The sequence below is a fragment of the Colias eurytheme genome, chromosome 12 (assembly GCF_061535395.1).
Source record: "Colias eurytheme isolate Ceu_HAF_F1 chromosome 12, ilColEury1 Martin Lab GWU primary, whole genome shotgun sequence".
Lineage (NCBI taxonomy): Eukaryota > Metazoa > Arthropoda > Insecta > Lepidoptera > Pieridae > Colias > Colias eurytheme.
In genome coordinates this window covers 6212248-6236121 of record NC_142991.1, presented here as the reverse complement: position 1 = coordinate 6236121, position 23874 = coordinate 6212248, and the positions used below count along the sequence as shown (strand labels likewise).

Here is a 23874-nt window from a genome sequence, read left to right as displayed (position 1 = left end):
TACCTCGGTATGAGGGGAATTGAAACAAGTTGACTTGTTACGATTAAGTCAATTTTTAACCACCATCTTTAACTCTTACCGTTTATTTATGCTAACCATTCGGAAGTGTATAGAATACCCTATCGATTGATACCAGTACCATCAGATTTCTGATAATAGTATGAGTTATATCAAACAAAACGTGAAAATTGTTTCAACTCCCCTCGGTCTCCCCTACTTCCTAGCAAAAATTGTATGACGCTAAATGTGTTAAGTGCTTGCGAGATGTACCTACCTATTTCAGATTTTGTACACAATGTTGCTGAATACTTCAATATTTCTACTAAAATTCGGCATTGTAGGCGTGCATTCTTCAGGGTTATATTAAAAAAATAAAACATTCTTTGTTGGTAATAATTTATAGCTTGCCTCCTTCAGACTAACATTTTCATCAGTCTCTTGAGGATCAACAAAAAAATTTGTACCTACATATTTTACTGCTACATTTATATTTCATAAAGGGTGTAAATACCACATTATGTTATTATTATCGACCTGGGTGTTTTTCCATAAAACAATTCCAATTAAACTATTTTAATAGAGGTTATAACGATAAATGGATTGTTATAAATGGTAACATTTAATCACCCTTAATCCCGGTAACAAATAACAATGTAACACTTCCCGTCCCGTTGACCTACTTTCGAAACCCCACAATATCAATGTTTATTGATTTTACTTGTAACCAGATTTTTTCATTATACAGCTGAATTGAATATGATACGCCAATTTTCTTATTCGTAGCATTATAGCCGGCGATGTTTTTGCGATCAAATTCATTGTCAATGTTAATGTTCGTCGAAGGATTCATGAATTTTATTTACAATGCAAAGATCTTATACATGTATAACAAGAACAATTAAAGGTTTCATCTGTCTGTAAAATAAACTTCTTATCACGTTGATCATTTTATATGATTTGTCCCTACATACCTACAAGTTCACATTTACTAACCTATTTTGGTTCTGTTATATCTTAAGACTTAAGATGTGTGATTATGTGTAAACTGTTTGCGGTCAAGCCCATAAATGAACTCAGTGTCGCCTCTTCATCTCAGTATGAGGTCATACCGAACTTATTAGGTGAATAGAAATACGTGTAAATACGACGCTTATGTAATGAGGTTATTCACACTCACTCAATAAGGAAAGCCTTTCGTAACACGTAAGGAAAATGAAATTTAATTAATTTCTTGTACATTAATTCTCAAATGAGATACTGTTATTTAATCTAATATCAAAAACGGCTTTACTTTATGCTCCATCATCAAACTTGATGCGTGTTTCTTTGACATTAGTTATTAGTATAGTATGTATTAACTTTTTATTACATTTCATAAAACTTTATTCGTTATGTTATTTCTTATAAATCCAGACGTTTAATTTGTACTTCATAAACCCATGTCTAAATTCTTTTATCAGAAAATCTTCTGCAAAGCAATTACTTTTTGCAAACAAAATGAAAGGTCTCGAGTCCTGAGTCGACTGGAAGCTTAATAAACGCTTCTACTTAATAGGATTGCTTCGATAATAGTAATACAAATTTACGTTTCAACTGAAGTTCTTAATAAAACTCCCAATTCTCTTAGTATAATATGTTTTACATAGAAATAAAATGATACTATAAGTACAAAATAATTTATGAAATATTTTATAAACATTAATTTAGCTTGTACTGGACATATTATTTTATAAAATGGAGATTAGTCTTAATGAAATTTGAGGCGGACACAGCTGCTGGCAATTAGTAGATAGTGTTAACAAACATAATTAGGAAGTGGGTTGAACTCCACCAACAATATAATATAAAGACACGAAGACACTATGAAAATTAAAGTTATAAAAACATCTAAAGCACACGCTAAAATTGATATTGAAGATCACATAGTAAACGTTTATCTGCTTAAAAAGATCTCATAAAAATTCTCATGTTTAAGCCATTGTCACCGTACCAACATATATAAAAACATATAATAAAATCACAGCGGCAACCCATAAAGCACAACAGAGCGAATGAATAGGGCATTGTATTAAAATAATGAAACAACAATAGGAAATAAACTATACCAGCATAACTATTAAACAAAAGACAGTTCAAAACACCCACTTACTTTTACTATTAATGGTATAATGAGTCTCACTCACACGATCATCACTGATTACATAATAACAACGTTGAAAACGCTATCGTCAACGATATTCTAATAATAAATATACTTCATGATATTAATTCGTTTGTAAACAACACTACATTTTGTGACACGAGAAATTCATATATTTATAGAGAGATTAATCAAATCCAGTATTTATGATCTAAAATTGTGGTGTTAAACATATAAAAACTGTTGTTTTAAACATGCATCATAACAAAATGTTATGTCGGGTCTTATGAATTAGGTTAAGTGTTTCACTTTACCGTCTCAACTTTTTATTAAGTACCAATTAAATCTTAATTTTCTTATAAAGAGAGCAAAAGTCGCTTTGTTCGAAATTTTGTAAACGAAGAGTCGCTTACAAGCTCTACAGGCTTTTCTTACAACAATTTGTAAGAAAAGCCTGTAGAGCTTCTTGCTACATAATCTTAATCTATCCACATTATAATAAAAATAAATATAAGGAATAGGTTATATGTATTTTTTGTAGGTACAAATGTAAGTTAGTCATAGCTCGTAATAATATGTCAAACATTTTATTGTAACAAGTACAAGTTTAACTCAGATTATAGAAGTTTATATTCTCATTGCTCTAGATACATAAGATACAAGTGGCACCATAATGTTTCTTCTAATTTCAATCCCACGCCAGGATATATACTTCCTTCTAAAACTAGTACGACAACTATATCCATTTATTGAAATGTTATTACAATTTATGTTACCATTGAGAATTTGAAATATAGCAATATTTATGAGTCAATTTAGTCCACTGTGTAAAAACAAACGCATTCATATTTCATCAAGCTTAACGAACCTTAATCGATGCATGAACCTTTGACTTTTAAAGCTCTACAAAGGGAATGGTAATAAGTTTGATCAAAAGACGTTATGTCACATTAAAAACTCATAAACGGATCCCTCAGATTACAAACATCGCAGAATTATTGTTGTACAATCAAATAGTTTATTCATCAATTTATTTTGCTCAGTCAAATTGAGATTATAACAGCAGCATAATTTTATTACAGTTAAAAATTAGACGCTCAGTAACAGCTCCGTACAAATTTGGTTCTCATCAATATTTATAAAGCAATTCAGAGTGGGCAGATCCGAGATCGCGTTATGTAATAGAAAAATTCAAATGCAAACCCAGCATTGTTCCATCCGAACGGTTTTCAAATTTTGTTATTAATAATTTTTACGTTGTATGAAACGGGCTTCCTTTATGCGATGTTGAATGGTGGATGAACGAATATGCGATGAGCGTTAGGGTGAACAAAAAGCGACGGTATGTTGTGTGTCATAGGGATAGGTTTAGCGTGTTTAGTTTTGTGAAAGGTTTGAAAGAGAGCTTCAATGGCTGAGCACACGCACACAGACGCACGGATGCTATCGACTGTTCCGGCCTCCATCCTACAATGAGCCGGAAGCTTTGGCACGTGCTGGGCAATGCTAAAACAAACCAACCATTACCGGAGATACGGTGTGGATACGTATTTGTTTAATGCGATTGAGATTTAAAATGATATACTTTTATGGTAACAAAATTTGTTCCATTGTTTTGTTTTTTTTGTATTTCGTATAAGAATGCTATACAAGCTTTAATGAGTAGGTATAATAAGGTTTTTTGCTTTGTGAATATTTCGGTTTTTGTGTTATTAATCTTATCCACTTAGATAGTAGGTACTTAGTAGGTACTACTACATTAAAAAAGGAAGAGTAAAAAAATTAAATGATGTAGATTATCTCACTGAATCCAATTTTGTATTTGATTGCCGCTTGTCGTAGCCTTGGTGTCCAAAATAAATCGTTATAACTCCTTGAATACTAATGACCACTATTAATATAATGAAACATTAACGTATGTATAAAAAATTTAGAATGGCGACTAAATATAATAATTGTGTCTATTTAGAAATGTCTATTCCTACTGATATCTCTAAATGAATAATTTCTTACGCGTGTAGAAATCTGTTTCTTGAGCGTTAGTATAACGAGGTAGGTAATGCTTAAAATAGACGCGGATATTATTAAAATTATTAAGTGAAACTGTCAAGAACTGTCACTCACTTTTACAACAGAGTCTCAGACAAGCCGATAATAGAATATAGAGTAATTGAAACTGACAAAAGTTTTGTTATCTCACGAATTTAATAAGAAATTATTATAATCGCGTCAATTTGTCGTAGGTAAATGATTTACCATTATGTAAATAAAATGTAAAGTATGTAAACAAATGCCACCTTACATAGCAATCATTTTCGATAACCTTAAATTAAAATAAAATAACATAGAACACAGATACAAATCATTATCTTTTTTTAAATTTCGCTGTTGCCGTGAAACACATATTAGATGAACAAACCTCAATCCTTTTTTAAAATAAATCACCACAATATTATATAGTTATTGAACATGTTCAACTTCAATGTTCGCTTACAACTCAATTCATTACAACTTGCGTATACTGTACATCCTGATCTTGTGCATAAAGCACAAAATATTCCATTGACTGCATCCGTATGAATGTCTCATTGTTAACCATCTAATGCAATTACGTGGGCGGATTTATGGGAAACATGTTTCGTTTCTCCTCCGCTAGAACGTTATTGCTCAATTGTTTAAGCCTTAAGGAATCAGGCTTATTGGAAGATTGCAAGGAATTTAATATACGAATGTATTGGCTTAAAACCTACGATAATCTTTTCTGTACTCTTTGCACACTTTGTGTTTTGTAGTGCTTCTCGTTCCTTTCAAGTCTCTTATGAATTACTTTTTTCGTAAGCAACTTAAAATGCTCAGCTTTATATAGAGTTCTTAGATCCAAGATACAAAAAATAAAATATAATTCAGAAATCTGAAGCATTCTTGTTACAGGGCCTCCAATTAACCTAATTAGGTATTAGGTAACCTTACAAAGAAGAAAATGTTTTATGATAAAGAAAGAGCTTTTAAAGTTAGCTACAATTAATTAATATAAAACTAATTCGTTTATAGTTTAAGGCGATATTTTTTTACAAGCAGTCTACGCTTATTATAGAATAATAATAAAAGATTTATGTAATTTATATCAATTTATAATATGGAGTTATTATGAGGTTAACTATAAGCGAAAAAGTATGTGCTAGATAGAGCGACCAATTATAAGAAATAAATTTTGTTAAATATGCTCTATTATTAAACATTTTATATACAATAATTCTTGTAAAAAATATAACCAGATTTCGATGAAAAGCAATGGAATGACTATATAACCAATTCTAAAATTGTATGCTGCCTCATGTTTCAGAAATCTCTCACTCAATTTATATTATTATAAATTCGTAATGGGATACCGATTCATTCATCTTAAAAGTAAAACTTTCGCAATTTATAAATAGAAAGGCTATGAAAATATAACATAACTTCGACTGAAAAACTTCGTGTTTGAATACAAACCAGTCATCCTTACTGCGAAGAAAAGGTTTCAGACTTAATAAGTAAACGAAAAAGGATTGGAGATGCTCTACAGAGGTTCGTGTCGACCTTTTTTACTTTCTTATGAAATGCTCTTACACTGACTGTACTCTCATAAATTAAAAGTTTATATCCTTATGGAATTTAATTAAAAAACGTACTTTAATGAAACATACGCCTTGCTTCTTTAACCCAATTAAAAATAAAAGTGTGATAAAACTTAAAAGTGACACTTAAAATTAAATTAATTGTGCTTCGTATGACAAATTATAAAACGTTTAATATTTAAGTTGTTGTAAGTTAGTGAAATTTCATTAATATATTCGCTATTAAGTAATATCTCATTTTCATGTAAAACAATGTACTATTAACCTGTCTGGTTTTCCCACAGAATAACAAATATCACGCGTAACTTTCGCGTACTTAGAAATTGTTGAACAAGTAGTCTCGATCGGTTCCAATTCAATGAATGTGTAAATAATTAAGTTCATGGGCACGTTAACTCTGAATGGAAGATATTTCTCGATAATATACAGATGTTTAAACAAATACAAATGTATATTGAGCTTTATTTCTTCAATCAATCTGTAATCTAATTCAAACAGTGCGAATAAACCAGTGCTAATTTTTTGTTGTTGGATTTATTCACACACAATCTTGTCTTCACCATTTTAATAATACAAACAGGAGCTATAAAATGTATCATAGCTTGGTATAAAAATCAAAATAGCTAAAAATATCACGCCGATAACCACTAATTAACTAAATCATTAACTAATAAAATGAGCAAAAAAATCCGTGGTAGCGTGGTAAAGTGATAGTACAAAGAATAGGAGTGCACATTTGAAGCATGTGTAAATCGTGGGAACCCGCACCCCCTCACACGAGTTTATATAAGGAAGGTACAGCTGCAATGTTATGGGAAAAATAACAAGATGCCAGTACTAGTTTTTGTGGGGCAAATAGAAATAATCAGAATCGTATTGACTTTGTCAATGCACATTGCGTTACAAAAACCCTTAATGCAATTCCTGACCTTTGCGCTTTTTCACGAAATGTTTAAATGTTTTAGTCATTAGAATGTGTTCATAATGAATTTATGTCGTCTATTATATTGTTAATAGCTACTATCTATATCTAGATGTAAATTTTATGTTTGTAATACCTATTTATAGGATAGTTGAGAAGGTAGTTAAGAGTATCATACATGCGAGCATAAAATGAGAAACCAGACCGTGCGTCGCGTCGTAAACTATAAATACATTGAAAATTATAAACAATATAGCGTACTTGGCGTACATGTTGATGTTTTTATTCGTTCATAAAGTCAAATACCCATATTTTATTGGCCACTTGTGGTTGACAAACGTCACCTGGCCGACCGGATGGTGCTTCAAACTACAGTGCCACAAACTTATCTGACCCGGTGGCAAAAACTGGAACTACGTGCCGCCATTTTGAAATGTCACATTTTCACAGACTTTTCATACGGAATATTTTGTTTATATAAAAGAAAGCGACATCAGTGACACTGTCACCGGGTCAGATAAGTTTGTGGCACTATAACATAATATGTGTCAGATGACTGACATTCGGAAATGATTCTACGTGTTTATGTTTTTTTCTCTGTGTGATTTATGATAATGATATATGATTTCTCATAAGGGCAATTAAACGCCCATTTATATAGAGGAAACGGTCGATTGTAAACAGAGTAGGTAGATACATTACATACACACACAACACACACACACACACACAAACACATATGTAGGTATATTTTTAATTTTTATTTTTGTAAATTTTAAATAACAATAAACTTATGTCGTTCTGACTACCTAACCACAAACTTATGAATTATGTGAAACATATTTTTGTAATTGTTTTTTTTTTGGTTCCGAGGGCGGGGACCTGGTGATCTGTGATACCGGTTAAAACCCATTTCAGACACCAGCGCCTCCAACTCCAACTTATTGTTTGATAATTTTGTATGCATGTAGAATAATTTATGTGATTGGGAATTGTGAGGAGAAATAAATAAATGATTTGATTAAATGATTTGATTACAATACATAAGGTTACATTACATAAGCTTATACATTTTTTTATGACGTCACATTCAATACAATGGTACATAACATTTTAATACGGCGTATTTTAATAACATTAGTAAGTAGCTACTACGAACTATTTATAAAAGTACATACTTTTTCATTAAACTCGCAAAAACTGAAACAAATTGTACCGCATCTACCGTGGAAGAAATGGAATAAATCGAATTTTATTATGGTAGCCACTGTAGGAAGTTTAATGTTGCCATAAAAGAGATTTTTATGGTTATTTGTTTTGATTTAGCACGGAAACTATAATATACGGTATCGTGGCTCTCGGAACTATTTCATTCGTAAAGGTCACAGCGGTTTTGAATACAAAATAGGACCGACTTTTGTAAAAATTAGAACCAATTTTTGTTTGTTGTGTGTAAATTTTTTTTATGCGTCTGTTAGAAATGTTAAGGAATATGACGTATATTTTCATATTGACCTTTATACATAACTAGCAATCCGCCTGCGGCTTCGCCCGCGTTTTAAAAAAAAACCCGCATAGTTCCCGTTCCCGTGGGATTTCCGGGATAAAACCTAGCCTATGTCACTCAGAAATGATGTAGCTTTCCAACAGTGAAAGAATTTTTTAAATCTGCCAAGTAGTTTCGGAGCCTATTCAATTCATACAAACAAACAAACAAAAAATCAAACCTTTCCTCTTTATAATATTTGTATAGATTATATTGACCTTTAGTAATAAGAATTGTATTTGTTGTAGAATTAAAATAACAACTTTCCTTCTTTAAACACAACTAACGAGTTTGTTTATACATTTCTTTTGTAGCCTAAAAATAAAGATTACATTGTTGTAAAACAATTTGGTGACGATGAGTTAAGAAACATTCTTTCAACCGCAGTTTTCTGATAACATAATATAGATTACAGATCAAATGCAACTGTTGTCCAATAAAAAAGCGTTTTATGAAAACCACTAGAAACCATGCATACCTAATGTACTTTACATATAATTGTCATACAATAATATTTTACATAAAATTAATAAAAAGGCCTTTATTTCCATAACATTAATATAAATAGGACTCATAGTTGAATATGTTAAAAGTCTCAACTAATACGCATAACAAATCGTCTTAGTCATTACCATACGAACGTACGTAATGTTAAGTAATCATAAGATTATTGCCCTCTCCCACGAGTTTAAAGATTAAGAAGAGGTTGTACAACTAATACATATTTATGTTATTTTTTAATTCACCTTTACCTCTTATCCATAAGCTATATCTTATTTAGCTTGTTCCCTCAATTCGATTTAACATAGAAACGTTGTTAGAAGTACTTGCATATAATATTGCTACACTGAATTTCAGAACACAATACTCCAATCACTGACATCGTGAATGTAGATTAATTAAGGAAGTTTCGGGGTGAAAATTTCGCGGAAATTTTCAACAATAAATTGGTTTAAGAAAGTTGATCTGGATCGAATACTTTGTAGATTTGTAAATGTTATTACATTGGGCACACAATAGTTTCCAAACAGTATTGTTTCGAATATCGTTTACGAGAAATGGAATAATTAACCTCAAAAATAGACCGAACCGTTATTAGGACCGTCGTCGTGACATCACAGCTAATTACAAGTTGTAAGCGTAAACGCAATAACATGCTCTAGTAAAAGATTTCTCCACAATCATGTAGGTGGATACTAAGTCGTATCTACGTCTCCCCAAATACAGGGGATAAAACTGTTAAGTGGCAGTTCCGTGGGACGTTACATACATCATTAACTCCTATGTGAAGCCGTAAGTAGGTCGGGTATTGGGGACTAAATAGAACTTGCCAACTAGGTCGAAATCGCAATGCAATCGTCCGTCAACGATTACGGCCGCCATCCGTCATGTGAATGAATTATTTATTATCACTACACGTGTTCTCGCTCGTACTTCATAGAAAAAGAGTGGCGATCAAGTGTAAGTCAGGTTCTCGATGCATCCGCTGAATTATAAATGCCTAAGCCACCCATTCATCAAACTATGCCTGACGTTACAATACTATGTGCATATGTTTTATTAATTTATTGCGATTTCTTTCGAGATACAGATTCAAAATTATGATGTTCGCAATAATGCTTATAAAATAATTGGTTAATGAAGTAGTAAAAATGATTTGCATTCGTTATTTTATAAATTGCTATGGGTAAACGTAATAAGTAAATCGGAGTGTCATAATATGCAGTAAAATTATCATAACAATGTTATTGTGCTATTATCGCTATCAGCTGTTATCTCTAACATTTCATATTATATTGAGGTTAATCAATTTGCCTACTTTTGATATCGATATCATAAATACACTTTCCATGTATGTAGAGTGCCGTTCCGATTTATCTGGCATTCGTTTTGATACATTAGTCATGAGTGTAATATCAGTAAATAGTAATACTCTTATAATCGATTCCCATTCGATTTCTGTTTGCATTCGACCAATGGATGGCGATTTAATATTATGTATTGATCATCTCTGGAAAAAATTCAATCACTTCCCCTAATTAAAATATGTTATTTGAAAAATGAAACTTATTGCACGCCTCATAAGCGAAGCGTTGAGGTGGGTACTACTGTCACTTCGCGCAAAACATCTGATTTTTCAAACTTAAAATGTCTTTATGTATCATACATTGCACTTGTAAGATAATACATACACACACATATTAAGAAAAAACACTATTTTTAACGTTCATGATATTTTTGATGTCATTTTTGTTATTTAAACTAGTTAAAAAACAGTTTAAAAAAGTTCTGTCTTGGACGTCCGTGTGTCTGTATGTGCGGATCCTTTTTCTTGTTAACACGATAGCGACCGAAATACTTTACTAATCGAGTCTTTTTTTTTCTCTTACGCTTGAGTATGCTCAGGAATAGAACCCTTTCATTTTTCAGGGTCTGATTCGATGTGGTTTAATTGTTATTAAATAAACAAAAATAATAATTAATAAATATTTATTAAAAAAAAATTATGAGGCGTGCACTTTTGGATTTTCCAAATTATTTTATTTTTATAGTCTTTGAAGTCAAATAAAATATGATTGATTTCACCTTGAATTTAATTTGGTTATCTCAATTCGAAAGCATATTATCGATAAGCACATGAACGATTATTATAGATAATATCTCACTAATAAAATTCAATGTAACAAATCAGATCACAACAAATAACTATTTACTGGTAGGAAATGATAATAGATCAATATTAGTCAAGCGGCAAGGCTGTCACGGTCGACACAGCATTTGTTTGGCTTGTCTTGATAACAAAATTATTCGAATTTATATCGACTGTATCTCGATTTGAACACCAAGGGGTGTGAAATTTGCAAATTTTAATGAATCTGATGATATTTGGAATGTATTCCTATTTTTCCGAACTATACATTATAAATCTAACAATTTCTATACTGACCTAGTAAACCAAACTGCTTAGATTAAACCTCAAGCTATACACGATATTATTAATTAATTAAAAGTATTTATGGATAAACATTCGCCTTAGATAAAACTTAAAATAATCCTACATAAGTGGTTTCAGGTTTGGCAATAACGAAACAAATAGGTAGGTACCTAGTTATTTTCCGGTCCATTAAGTTTTTTGTTTTATTACTATTTTCTGGTAGTATAGATCAACGAAAACATTAATCTTACAAATCAAATAAAGATGGCTAAGTATATATAATATTCTGACATAATCATATTTTAAACATGGAAGTACGACATTGAATGACTAAGCTGCTTATTAATAAAATTATACCTACTGAGTGTTCTATAAATAAATGCTTTCATATCTTTCTGATGCGATTTCAACCTAGGGATGAAAATATACTTTGAAAAAGAATATTAATAGCTAATACGATTACGTATTCAATGCAGATGCCTAAAAATATATGGTTGCTATGGTTTCAAGAAATTAGATCAATACGACTGCATCCTATTTCTGTGCAACACTAGAACTTGCAAATGGAGTTATTGAGGTTTAATAACTTTCAATTTAAGACAATTATCCTTATCAACCTAAAACTCAAATAGAAAACAGTGTTTTTTTTTTATGATATTCCAAATATCTACACTAATATTATAAAGAGGAAAACTTTGTTTGTTTGTTTGTTTGTTTGATTGTAATGAATAGGCTCATAAACTACTGGACCGATTTTAAAAATTCTTTCACCATTCGAAAGCTACATTATCCACGAGTAACATAGGCTAGGTTTTATCCCGGAAATCCCACGGGAACGGAAACTATGCGGGTTTTTCTTTGAAAACGCGGGCGAAGCCGCAGGCGGAAAGCTAGTTTCAAATATAAAAAATGAATAGGTACCTACCTAATAACAGATTGTGTAAATCAATTATTGCAGGCCTGAATAGAATTCGTTTTGTTTTCGAAGATATTATTCTTAATTTCGAGCTCTATTGAGCACACCTGTAGCTTAATCAAACAACTAACCGAAGCCTTGAAAAATTTAATGATACTTTTTGTACAATCACGAACACATTGACTTGAAGGTAAATTCGATTAGCAAGGTAAAGAGAAGTATCGGATGATCGTTTTAGCAACGTCTTTACGATAATGGCACAAAAATGTTCATAATGACACTGGTTTTTGTAAAATTTTATGTTATTACGTAATTCCCCAAGAGCACTAATTATTTTCAGAAACATTTAAACTATACCTGCGTATTTGTACTTTTTATTGCGTATATGTATGTTGAAATGACTTCTTTAGACTGTGGTATTTAAATAAAGTTTCTCAATTCGAATAACATAAGCGGAATATAGTTTCAATCTGTTTAATTGCAGCTTTTACATCAAGTTAGCATCCTAGAGTATGATTACTTGCATTAATTTTACAGCCGCAAAATACACAGCTAACGAATGGAAACGCTCACAGCGAAATATTATCAGGATGCAATTTCTCGAGTCGTTGACCGCAAATCATGGACCTGTTATCCGTGCTTCATTTGCAAACGAGATAACAGGTTGCATGCGCTTTAATAACCTTTCTTTTTTAATTTTTACTTCTGGACATACTAACACTGAATATACTATAAGAAATGGATCACGCTTACCCTGGAGCTCATCTAATCGAAGTGTGTCGCGAATGACGCATGAAGACGTAGTTCTATCCTTAACCCCATTCTACAATTATATCCAGCTCTTTATACGCACGTATCTATTTTCTATTTGTTGTACATACAATTTATTATGGTGCTAATTTCAAGAAAGTTGTATGTCACAAACATTAATTTGTGTAAATTAATTCTCATACATTAGATACTAACCCAGAAAAGTAAAAATCGCAAGTAGGTAATACAGCAAACGTCCCACATTTTTCAGTGAACTAAAATATGACATAGATTTACATTTTATGTTCCATCCTTTGAATTCGGTCGGGGATTATGTAAATGCGGAATAGTTAACTTTCACATTCTTTGGCTTTTCCCGAATTCATATCATGGCTTCGTACAAATTCAATACATCTGTTGGATTCAAATTTATTTTAGAGCTGAAAATACTTTCATGTTCAAAATGTTCATCATGGAAATGGATGATAGGTTTTATTTTAAAAAGCTGTACGCATATTCACAATTTAGTATTTATGTAAAAAAGCTGTATTCTAAATTCACATTGCGAATTATAACTTATTTACTGCAGCAATTTTCCAAGAAACTATTGATTCTGATTCCACGCAGTAGGTAAATACTTGGAAGTTTATGATTAACTGTCTTCTTTGCCTGCGACTATTGAATTCGTTGAAGGTTCTTTTATCAAATAGAATTTCATATTTTATAAAATATTGTATAATTTGTTTCAAAGAAATTTAATTTTGTTCAGATATAACATAATTAATTATAATTTTACTGCAAATATTGAAAATGCAATGTTTTATCTTATTTATTAAATATTTAGTAATATTTATTTAATGAATCACATCAGATAGAGAACTATACTAACTATACATTCAGAAGAATGTGACTTTCTTCTTAATGTTGTATTTAAATTGCATAATAGCAATCAGTGTCCAAATAGCATTCCTAAAGAAACGGAACGAATTTATTTTTATTTTTCCACGAACTATCAAGAACGAGTTCAACACAACTTTCGTAAATGGTAAATGTGAGAATGTCTCAAAAGATTTATACAACTTGTCAATATTATTTGTAGAACCTAATGTGGGTTTAGTTTTTTTCCCAAACTCCAACGGCGGCCGAGATTATCTTGATTATCCTGTTTTATCTTGATAATTGTGTTGAGATACAACTAATTTTCTTTCGGATGTTTTCTTTTATTACAAATCAATAGTATCATTTGGCGATAATTATCATTAGTATCAGAGGAGGAACATACATACCTACTGCCTGTTACATAATTACAATTCTTCTTGGCTTCATTCATATTACTGCGATACAGTTCCCGTTACAAAAAAGACATTTATCAATATCAGTTCAATCATTTTGGAGATTAGTGGTGATAACAGAATTTTATACGTAGGCATAAGATTTATCTATCGATTAAAAAACTTCCGCTGCATTCCGTATTTGGTTTATTAAACATTAAACTGCTTAACAGTAGCCATACCAGCTTCGGTCACTTTAACCATGTAAAGATAAAATTAACGAGTATTAAATGCAAATGCGTACATGCAAAATGGCTGTGCGCTTTGAAAACACGAAGACTGACTGCTCTTTTCTAGATAACAACTTGGATACAGATAACATCTAATTATGCACTGACGTCGTTGATATACTAGTATCCAATATATAATTTATTACTTATAGCGATTTAGATATGCTTGTATGTAAACGCTCTGAGCTATCTCACGGGCTTATCGTAAGTTTAAACGTTTAGCCTTCACCTAACCAACATTTGTAACATAATACTTTAACAATAGTTACTACAAACTTATGTCCAATTGTTTTGGGATTGTGGAGGATGAAATGTGATTTTACTCCAGCGTAAAACCGCAATAAATATTATTGGTATACGTATATGTGTGTCAAATCAAATCTAATTGGGTGATGTAAGAGTAGGGTCAGGATGTTTGTCCAAATACTTTACTTGTACGTTATTTTAGCTATGGCAAAGTGACTTTGAGAGTCTTTGAAAATAATCACGTCAAATTGTTATTTTCTTTAAAAGAGATGTAGGAAAGTGCAAAAACATTAAAATGGATGAAAACATGTATGCTACGAGATACATTTGAACAAAAGAGCCCTGTCCGCCATTAAAGCAGACTAAGGAATAACTACCGCAAACAATTCTAACGACTGCTTCAAATGTCTCCTGTAACGAAGGGGTTGTCTTCTATATGTGTTCATCTAACATTTAAGTACACATCTTCACATTTTTGTTAAGCAAAACTAAACAGTCGTGCGACAACATAAAGATCAAAAACATTCATAGCGATCGAGTCAAGCCATGAGGAATGGGTGACATGTATCACCATTACACAGGCTCACCCTTCGCAACTTGAAACGATCTGAGTTTATTTTTCTATGAAGTATTCCTCATAAATTGTTGTTAGTTTATGTTTATGCAATTAACACACTGGTAGGTACGTGAAACTGAAACATCTTTTTAATTTTCTCAACGCTTGTGTGCTCTTAAGTTAATTCATATTATTATCATTAACAAACTCATTTATTTACCAACAAACGAGACAGAATAATTCTCGATTGTTCTAAAACCTTTAAATATATTTTACAATACAAAGCTTACGTTCATATACACTCGTAATTACACGATTGCTGTGGACTGTTTCGCACGGTGTTTGTAACAACCAAGGTCGCTACTATATTCAATTGCTGCAATTAACTAAGAAAAAGCTTTAATTAATTGCTACATCCGAGTGTCAGTAATTTGATAAAAGTCACACATCATTTAAATGTTATTCGAAAATTGTTTACAATGATAAAACAAAAATCCACGGTGCAATAAAATATTAGATGTACAACACCTCATATAGAACTACGAGACCTATAAATTGGGTACCTACTAGTTACTAATCAGGTACGTAAGTAAAAAATAAAGACTGCCAGACAATTTAAAACAGAAGTATGAACATTCAATTCTTGCCCTGAATATTTTTCAAAGGCTCGTGCCACTGCTCGACTTTTCACCCATAATAGTGCATAAAAGATTTAAATGTACCGTTTAAGCTTGGCACACAGGAAGTTTCAATCAAGCTGTTCAAACATTTAGTGATCATGGAATATAAGTGCCGAATGGAAAGCGATTTAAAGGTGACTCGACATTCGGCCCCGTTCTGCCTAACGGTGGCTTACACTGACATACTAATGTTTCGTCACTTGGAACATACCTGTCATAATGTGTAGCATACAATATTTCTTGGGCGACGACTGCATTGAAGACTATCGTAGGATATACGGGGACAGAGAATTTGGTTGTGCATTGTACAATGTTTATTACCTAGTATGTATATTAATGTATAATATGTATTTCTATAAATAAAACTATTAATTAATTTAGGTACTTGTACATGATACATCAAAAGAAGTATTAAATAAATTAGCGGCGTATTCACTTCACACAAAAAGTAATAATCATAATTCGTTATTATAAACATAGATAATAAATTGTGAACCTTTGCTTTCACCTTGGATTTTCGGCACAACGCATACAAATATTTATCAAATCTAATTGGGTGATGTAAGAGTAGGGTCAGGATGTTTGTCCAAATACTTTACTTGTACGTTATTTTAGCTATGGCAAAGTGACTTTGAGAGTCTTTGAAAATAATCACGTCAAATTGTTATTTTCTTTAAAAGAGATGTAGGAAAGTGCAAAAACATTAAAATGGATGAAAACATGTATGCTACGAGATACATTTGAACAAAAGAGCCCTGTCCGCCATTAAAGCAGACTAAGGAATAACTACCGCAAACAATTCTAACGACTGCTTCAAATGTCTCCTGTAACGAAGGGGTTGTCTTCTATATGTGTTCATCTAACATTTAAGTACACATCTTCACATTTTTGTTAAGCAAAACTAAACAGTCGTGCGACAACATAAAGATCAAAAACATTCATAGCGATCGAGTCAAGCCATGAGGAATGGGTGACATGTATCACCATTACACAGGCTCACCCTTCGCAACTTGAAACGATCTGAGTTTATTTTTCTATGAAGTATTCCTCATAAATTGTTGTTAGTTTATGTTTATGTAATTAACACACTGGTAGGTACGTGAAACTGAAACATCTTTTTAATTTTCTCAACGCTTGTGTGCTCTTAAGTTAATTCATATTATTATCATTAACAAACTCATTTATTTACCAACAAACGAGACAGAATAATTCTCGATTGTTCTAAAACCTTTAAATATATTTTACAATACAAAGCTTACGTTCATATACACTCGTAATTACACGATTGCTGTGGACTGTTTCGCACGGTGTTTGTAACAACCAAGGTCGCTACTATATTCAATTGCTGCAATTAACTAAGAAAAAGCTTTAATTAATTGCTACATCCGAGTGTCAGTAATTTGATAAAAGTCACACATCATTTAAATGTTATTCGAAAATTGTTTACAATGATAAAACAAAAATCCACGGTGCAATAAAATATTAGATGTACAACACCTCATATAGAACTACGAGACCTATAAATTGGGTACCTACTAGTTACTAATCAGGTACGTAAGTAAAAAATAAAGACTGCCAGACAATTTAAAACAGAAGTATGAACATTCAATTCTTGCCCTGAATATTTTTCAAAGGCTCGTGCCACTGCTCGACTTTTCACCCATAATAGTGCATAAAAGATTTAAATGTACCGTTTAAGCTTGGCACACAGGAAGTTTCAATCAAGCTGTTCAAACATTTAGTGATCATGGAATATAAGTGCCGAATGGAAAGCGATTTAAAGGTGACTCGACATTCGGCCCCGTTCTGCCTAACGGTGGCTTACACTGACATACTAATGTTTCGTCACTTGGAACATACCTGTCATAATGTGTAGCATACAATATTTCTTGGGCGACGACTGCATTGAAGACTATCGTAGGATATACGGGGACAGAGAATTTGGTTGTGCATTGTACAATGTTTATTACCTAGTATGTATATTAATGTATAATATGTATTTCTATAAATAAAACTATTAATTAATTTAGGTACTTGTACATGATACATCAAAAGAAGTATTAAATAAATTAGCGGCGTATTCACTTCACACAAAAAGTAATAATCATAATTCGTTATTATAAACATAGATAATAAATTGTGAACCTTTGCTTTCACCTTGGATTTTCGGCACAACGCATACAAATACATAAAAAGAAATAATAATCAGCTTTCACTAATCGCAGATTAATATTTCTTCCAAGTTTTTGATACATTCAAATTACTTGACTGTCATATTAACCGTCTTATTTATCGACGATATCTTAAAATCTCTTTATAAATGCTTTCTTTTTCTTTTCGATGTCGTTTTATGAGTTGAATTATATGAGAAACTATCTAGACAGGTTGGTACTATATTTTTAATCTGTATATCATCCGAAGGCACTGTTTTAACTTTGTTTCATTATTTCTCAATTAATATAAAGTGCTGGAAAATAATGAACATTGCCCCGTCGGGAGCGGTTATAAAAATAGGAATTTAATTAAAAGTCGAATAATTAGAGTTGTCGGGCCGTGGTACCGGCAGCGTCATAACAAGGACCTTTTGACCCGCTTTGTCACGGGGTCCATTCAACCCGACAGAAACTTTTCTATTTAAAACTTTCCACGTTCATCTCGTTATAGTTTGTGGCAACAAATATACATTGTTTTATAATGGAAAAGTCAGTTACACAAACAAATGATATACGGTTCTGTTTATTTACACTTACCGCCTACGTAACTTTCAGTTATTTTTGTAAACGATTGTTTTAATGTTAAAAAAGATTGTTTGGCATCGTAAATTAAACTAAGAAGACATCTAAATGATTAGATAGATACTTAAAGCACTCCTTAATTAAGATTTCTAAAAATACTCTCACAGTCTCACGCATTTTAACTTTACTTTACTTAAAATCAAATGAATCTACTTGAAGATAAGACTAAGGAATAATATTAAAAAAATATCTGTTCCTTATATAAATAATAGTAACAAATTATTGTCAAAAAGAAGGTCATTCCTAGAAAATATGCACTAAGCCTCCAACTATTTTAATAATATTTATTTATGTAGAAAAAAAACATTAATTAACGAGGTTGGAATTTTAAGCATTAATATGTAGGTTACGGCCATTGAAACATATAGTTAAATTTTCACTTAAAAATGTTGCCTGCGTGATAAAAATAAATTTAATTATAAAAGTTCTTTTGTAACAAACTCTCCATACTCGTTACAAGTTTTACGATATTCTCTTGAAAGTATTGATTATAAGCGACAAAAGGGTTAACATCGTTAAAACCTTGAAATTTTGAGAATTAAAATACGAAAATTTCTATTTCTTTGGCCCGTGGGTGTAAATGTTGCTGGAATTTAATTGCATCCCCTAAAACAAACATTGAAGTACTGAAAATCAGTAGTTATGTCTCTTGTTACATATTTGTCTATCTCCCACGCCGCTATTGCCTATTACCTACTGAGTAATAAAAATTTGCATACAATTAGTACCTTCATCAAACGATACAAAAGGAATATATCCGCTTTGCATAATTTAATAAAACAATGCTTAAGGTCATTCGACCGTTTATATTTTCAACATATTATGACTTTAAAATCAATCACAACGTAGGTAATGAAATTTACCTTGAAACCGTTTCTATCTATCATTAAAAATGTCTTTATTAAAAATTAAGCGTAACTACTACATGTGATACTTACACGGTTCTATAAATGAATAGTATTGCAACATAATATCAGTTGCCAAATACTATTACAAAATATCATGACTGGTTCTGCTATGAAGACTTCATGCAATTACAATGAAGAAATGCTTTACAACGATCTATGTTTTGGCTACTATATAATCGTAATTTAAATATATTGAAGAAGAACATACCTTTATCTTATGCATGAATTATGCAAATTTAGATATGCTAATGACGTAGTTAAATTCTTCCAACGTCCATGAATGAATGAATATTTTTGTCAATTTATTGTAATAATAATAAGAACGAGGCCAATTACCAAAATATGTTAATGCTCCCGAAAAACACACATAAATCTGCAATTGTCCTTTCAGTATGTCTTGTGTTAGATAAGACGAGCAAATCATTTATAGTTCTTGACTGATATTATTGCACCTACGCTGCATCATAAACTAAGCGTGAATAACAAATGTGTAGATGCCGTCTTTCGCTGCGCTAACATAACCGTAATATTACTTAACGTCACGGAAATTAAATCGGTGGAACAAATCGCAGTTTCCAGACTCCGGCGCATCGCACGTGTAGCTGATAAGAGAGCAATAGAGCATATATAATAATATATGTATATGTAACGTTTTACCAAAAGCCAGATGTGCAATAAGTATAGTGGAATCCGTTATCTGTTTCGAACGCTAGTGACCTCATTTAAATGCATATGCTGTTAAATGGTTGATTAAGATGTACGTTTCTTTGTAATTCCGATACAAAGTCGACAAAAAAGCATTATGTTATGACTTCCTCAGTCAACAGTGTTGTAGGGAAATCGATGAACGGTGACTTTACAATATAATGAATAAGCCTAATGTTTGTTTTGTTAAACACATTACATAAAGACGAACATTTTCTTTTCCATTTCAATAGTAACGATGATTTGTTAAATTATGCGTGTGGTGGTGCTAAATGTAAACATTACTTAGAAATACGATTTCTAATACTTTCATATGTTATATATCTGGAAGCGTTTGCAGCATTGCTGAACGCTCTCCAAATTCCAAATATATCCTACCTTGCACTGTATTAAAAATGGTATCACTATATAAAGCTTCTTCTCTTTTATGAGTCTAAATGACCTTACGAGTCACATGCGGGCCCTTTAATACGAAACATCCATTATCCATTATCCAATCAACGAAATGGCTCAAACGTCAATATTAGCCCATTGATCAACCGAATTGCTCTTGGGACCAGTTTCAGAGCGATGCCAAAATGACACTAAAATATGCAAGCAATCAGCAATTATTCCACGCTTCAACGGAAGAGATTCTGAGTATTTTATCAAACTATTACTTGTTTGAGGTTAAAATATCTGTGCCGAAATGAAAAGAACATTTACTGTTTTTTTAACGTGCTTCTTATATTTCTTCAGGGAAATGAAGTAGGTAATAAAAACATTAGTACCGTAATGTATTTCCACATAAAGATCTTCATATTTAAAACAGTGAACTAGATTCAAACGTTACCATGCACGTATGAGATAAAAACAAATGCGCATAATGAACACATGTAGCATTGTAGGAAGTAGGAAGGTGGAAATCCTCATCTCTCATAATTATGGAAGGGGAGTTGCGGAAATTGTCATCCGCTATTATCCGCACGATTCACGGCGGAGAGGTGAAAACTTTACGGAACACTTACACAGCTTACTGCTAAGTAGTTTTTATTATAGCCCACTAGCATATTATCATCATTACTAGCCTTTACTAGCAATTCAATGGTTTAACGCTCATTGTGAGGGAGTTGTGTGCAATTTGCTAATTTATTTTTATTTAGTCGCGCAGATTGTTCTGAAATATTATTGTTAAATCTATATAAGTCAAAATTTATTGCTACACTATAGAGTGTATAGGTATACATTATGTGATATGTTAAAAATATTGATTTGCAATTACGGTGAAATCGGAAATACTATTTGTTTTTATTTAAATACCTAGAGATATAAATTTAATAAATGTAATCAAAATTTCCTCAGTAGGTATATAAAAAACCAATTCACATTGTATACTGATAAAAAAAACTCATGATATTTTCTCTTGTTACAGATCAGACTTCAACGGAGGGCATACCAAGAAAGGAATCTAAGGATTATAATAGATACTATTCAATACAAAATTAAGTAAGTATTCGACGCTTTAATAGAAAATATTTATCATTTTCTTTTAAAACCACCTAATAAAAGCCAATTACAGATTTCATTAAGAGCTCAAGTCAATTTAAAAGCTGTCCATGAACAATTCTTATACATGCCACATTTTATTCCTCTTGGAGTAGAAAACATTTTTATGGATTAAATTTTTAATTTGCTTTTCGTACACGCACTCATAATCAGGTTGTTACGATATATAATTAATCATTCACATTCACAATAACATAAAGTAATACAGCGATTATATATTTTTCCGCTACAATATTCAGTCGGCTATTTCACATCTATTTTAGATCACTCCGTTATGCGCCGGCATTGCATGGATGAATTAACGGTCGTGTCCACATATGCACTGACCGAATTTGCTAAACACGGCAGTAAAATTTGCATAAATCCTGCCAATGTTTGCATAGTTATTAAAGAAGGATACAATTTTCAACGATAGGCTTTCGCAAGGTCGAGTTACCGCGGTACAAAACTTACTTACTTCTAAATTATGCGTTCGTTACTTACATTTGTTTGAAATAGCATTTAATACATAATTATATTATTATTATATAAATAATTAAATTTGCTATTATGATAGAAATTTAAATTTCTCATAACATTAAAACTATGTTTATACAGTCGCAATAAATTAGAGCGACTGCTGACTTGGAACAGCGGAAGCTTTCAGCTTTTAGTGGGTCACGTCGTCTCAATCAGGCGCAGGTCGTTGATGTATATGGTCGTAAGGACCTGTTACAAGACTTGCCGGAACATCGTTTTACTATCTGAACTATCTCACGCAGATCGATCAGCTGATATAGATCGCTTGAATTGATAACACTATTGGTCTCTTGATTCTAACGGAATACTTTTAAGTATATGCGGTTAATTTAAAACATTATCAGTTGAGATGATCATGCATAAAGTATCTATGTTTATTTATTAATGTCTAGTATCTATATCTTAGTATGTATCAATTTTTCATAATTATCTACTTATTATCTAATTGAAGAAAGTACTGTTTATTTTCATTGATATAACTCGGTCTCTGGAATAGTTTCATAAAATGATTAGGTACTTAATTGGTAATTCTGGTTTGGGTGCGCCTAAGGGCAAATAGAGAAAGTATATGAGCACCTTCTGATCATCTAATGCTTTCACCTGACTCCCGCGACCTTCGTGACTTCGATTAAAACTAGATAATAACATTTTATGCGGTGAATGAACTTCATTTTCATTTATATAATATTAATAATTTTGTATTAGAAATGTGTAGACTTATAAATCTCTCTAAAGTCTAATTTATTCTCGCTCGTAATAATGAATATAAGAACCAGGGAATAAATACTATTATATATTTCAATAATTTATTGTTCATAATTCTCTCACCATTAAATACCTAATGCAATTACAAAACGTTGAAAGCTCTCAATATCTAAAACCGCACAAACAATAGAACAGGCTAGATAAAAATCGACGATATATCGGTTACATGACCTCGGGTCATCCGATAGTAAAACTCTGCTAGTTGTTCAAATAAAAACAAAAGTAGCAATACGGGTTTTTCAAGAATCAGTTGACCGATCGTATTGGGATCCGCTTGCGATTTATCTGACCTCGAATTTTAATTAAGGAAACCACAATGTTATAAAAAAACTAGCGGCCCGCCCCGGCTTCGCCCGTGGTACATATGAAAAATAGATGTTGGCCGATTCTCAGACTTACCCGATATGCACAGAAAATTTCATGAGAATCGGTCCACCCGTTTCGGAGGAGTATGCAGACTAACATTGTGACACGAGAATTTTATATATAAGATTAACCTGATTTCGTACCTGTTTAGAACTAATCAGCTGACACTTTCATCTTGAGCATTTTTAGAAATTAATAATGATTCAGCATTCATTAATTAAATAAAAAATTGGCCAGAGGTCTTTTATATCGATCATATATAAAATATCTCTGTATAAAATAATCAAAAACTCTAGTCATGTAAATCACTCGCTTGGAACTGAGAAGACCTTCTATCGTTTTGGTAACGTCGGTAAAAAAGGGTACAATTAAATACGCAATCTCTGACGTAAAAGCTTTAAT

The 23874-nt window shown here is 31.7% G+C and overlaps 1 protein-coding gene across 1 annotated transcript in view; it reads left to right on the top strand.

The window, feature by feature from the left end:
- Positions 1-23874, top strand: part of Arl4 (ADP ribosylation factor-like 4) — a 40301-nt gene that overhangs the window by 13458 nt on the left and 2969 nt on the right. The window contains exon 2 of the mRNA XM_090107758.1: positions 21689-21762. The gene's annotated coding sequence lies outside the window, so the exon portion shown is untranslated. The remainder of the gene's footprint in view (positions 1-21688; positions 21763-23874) is intronic.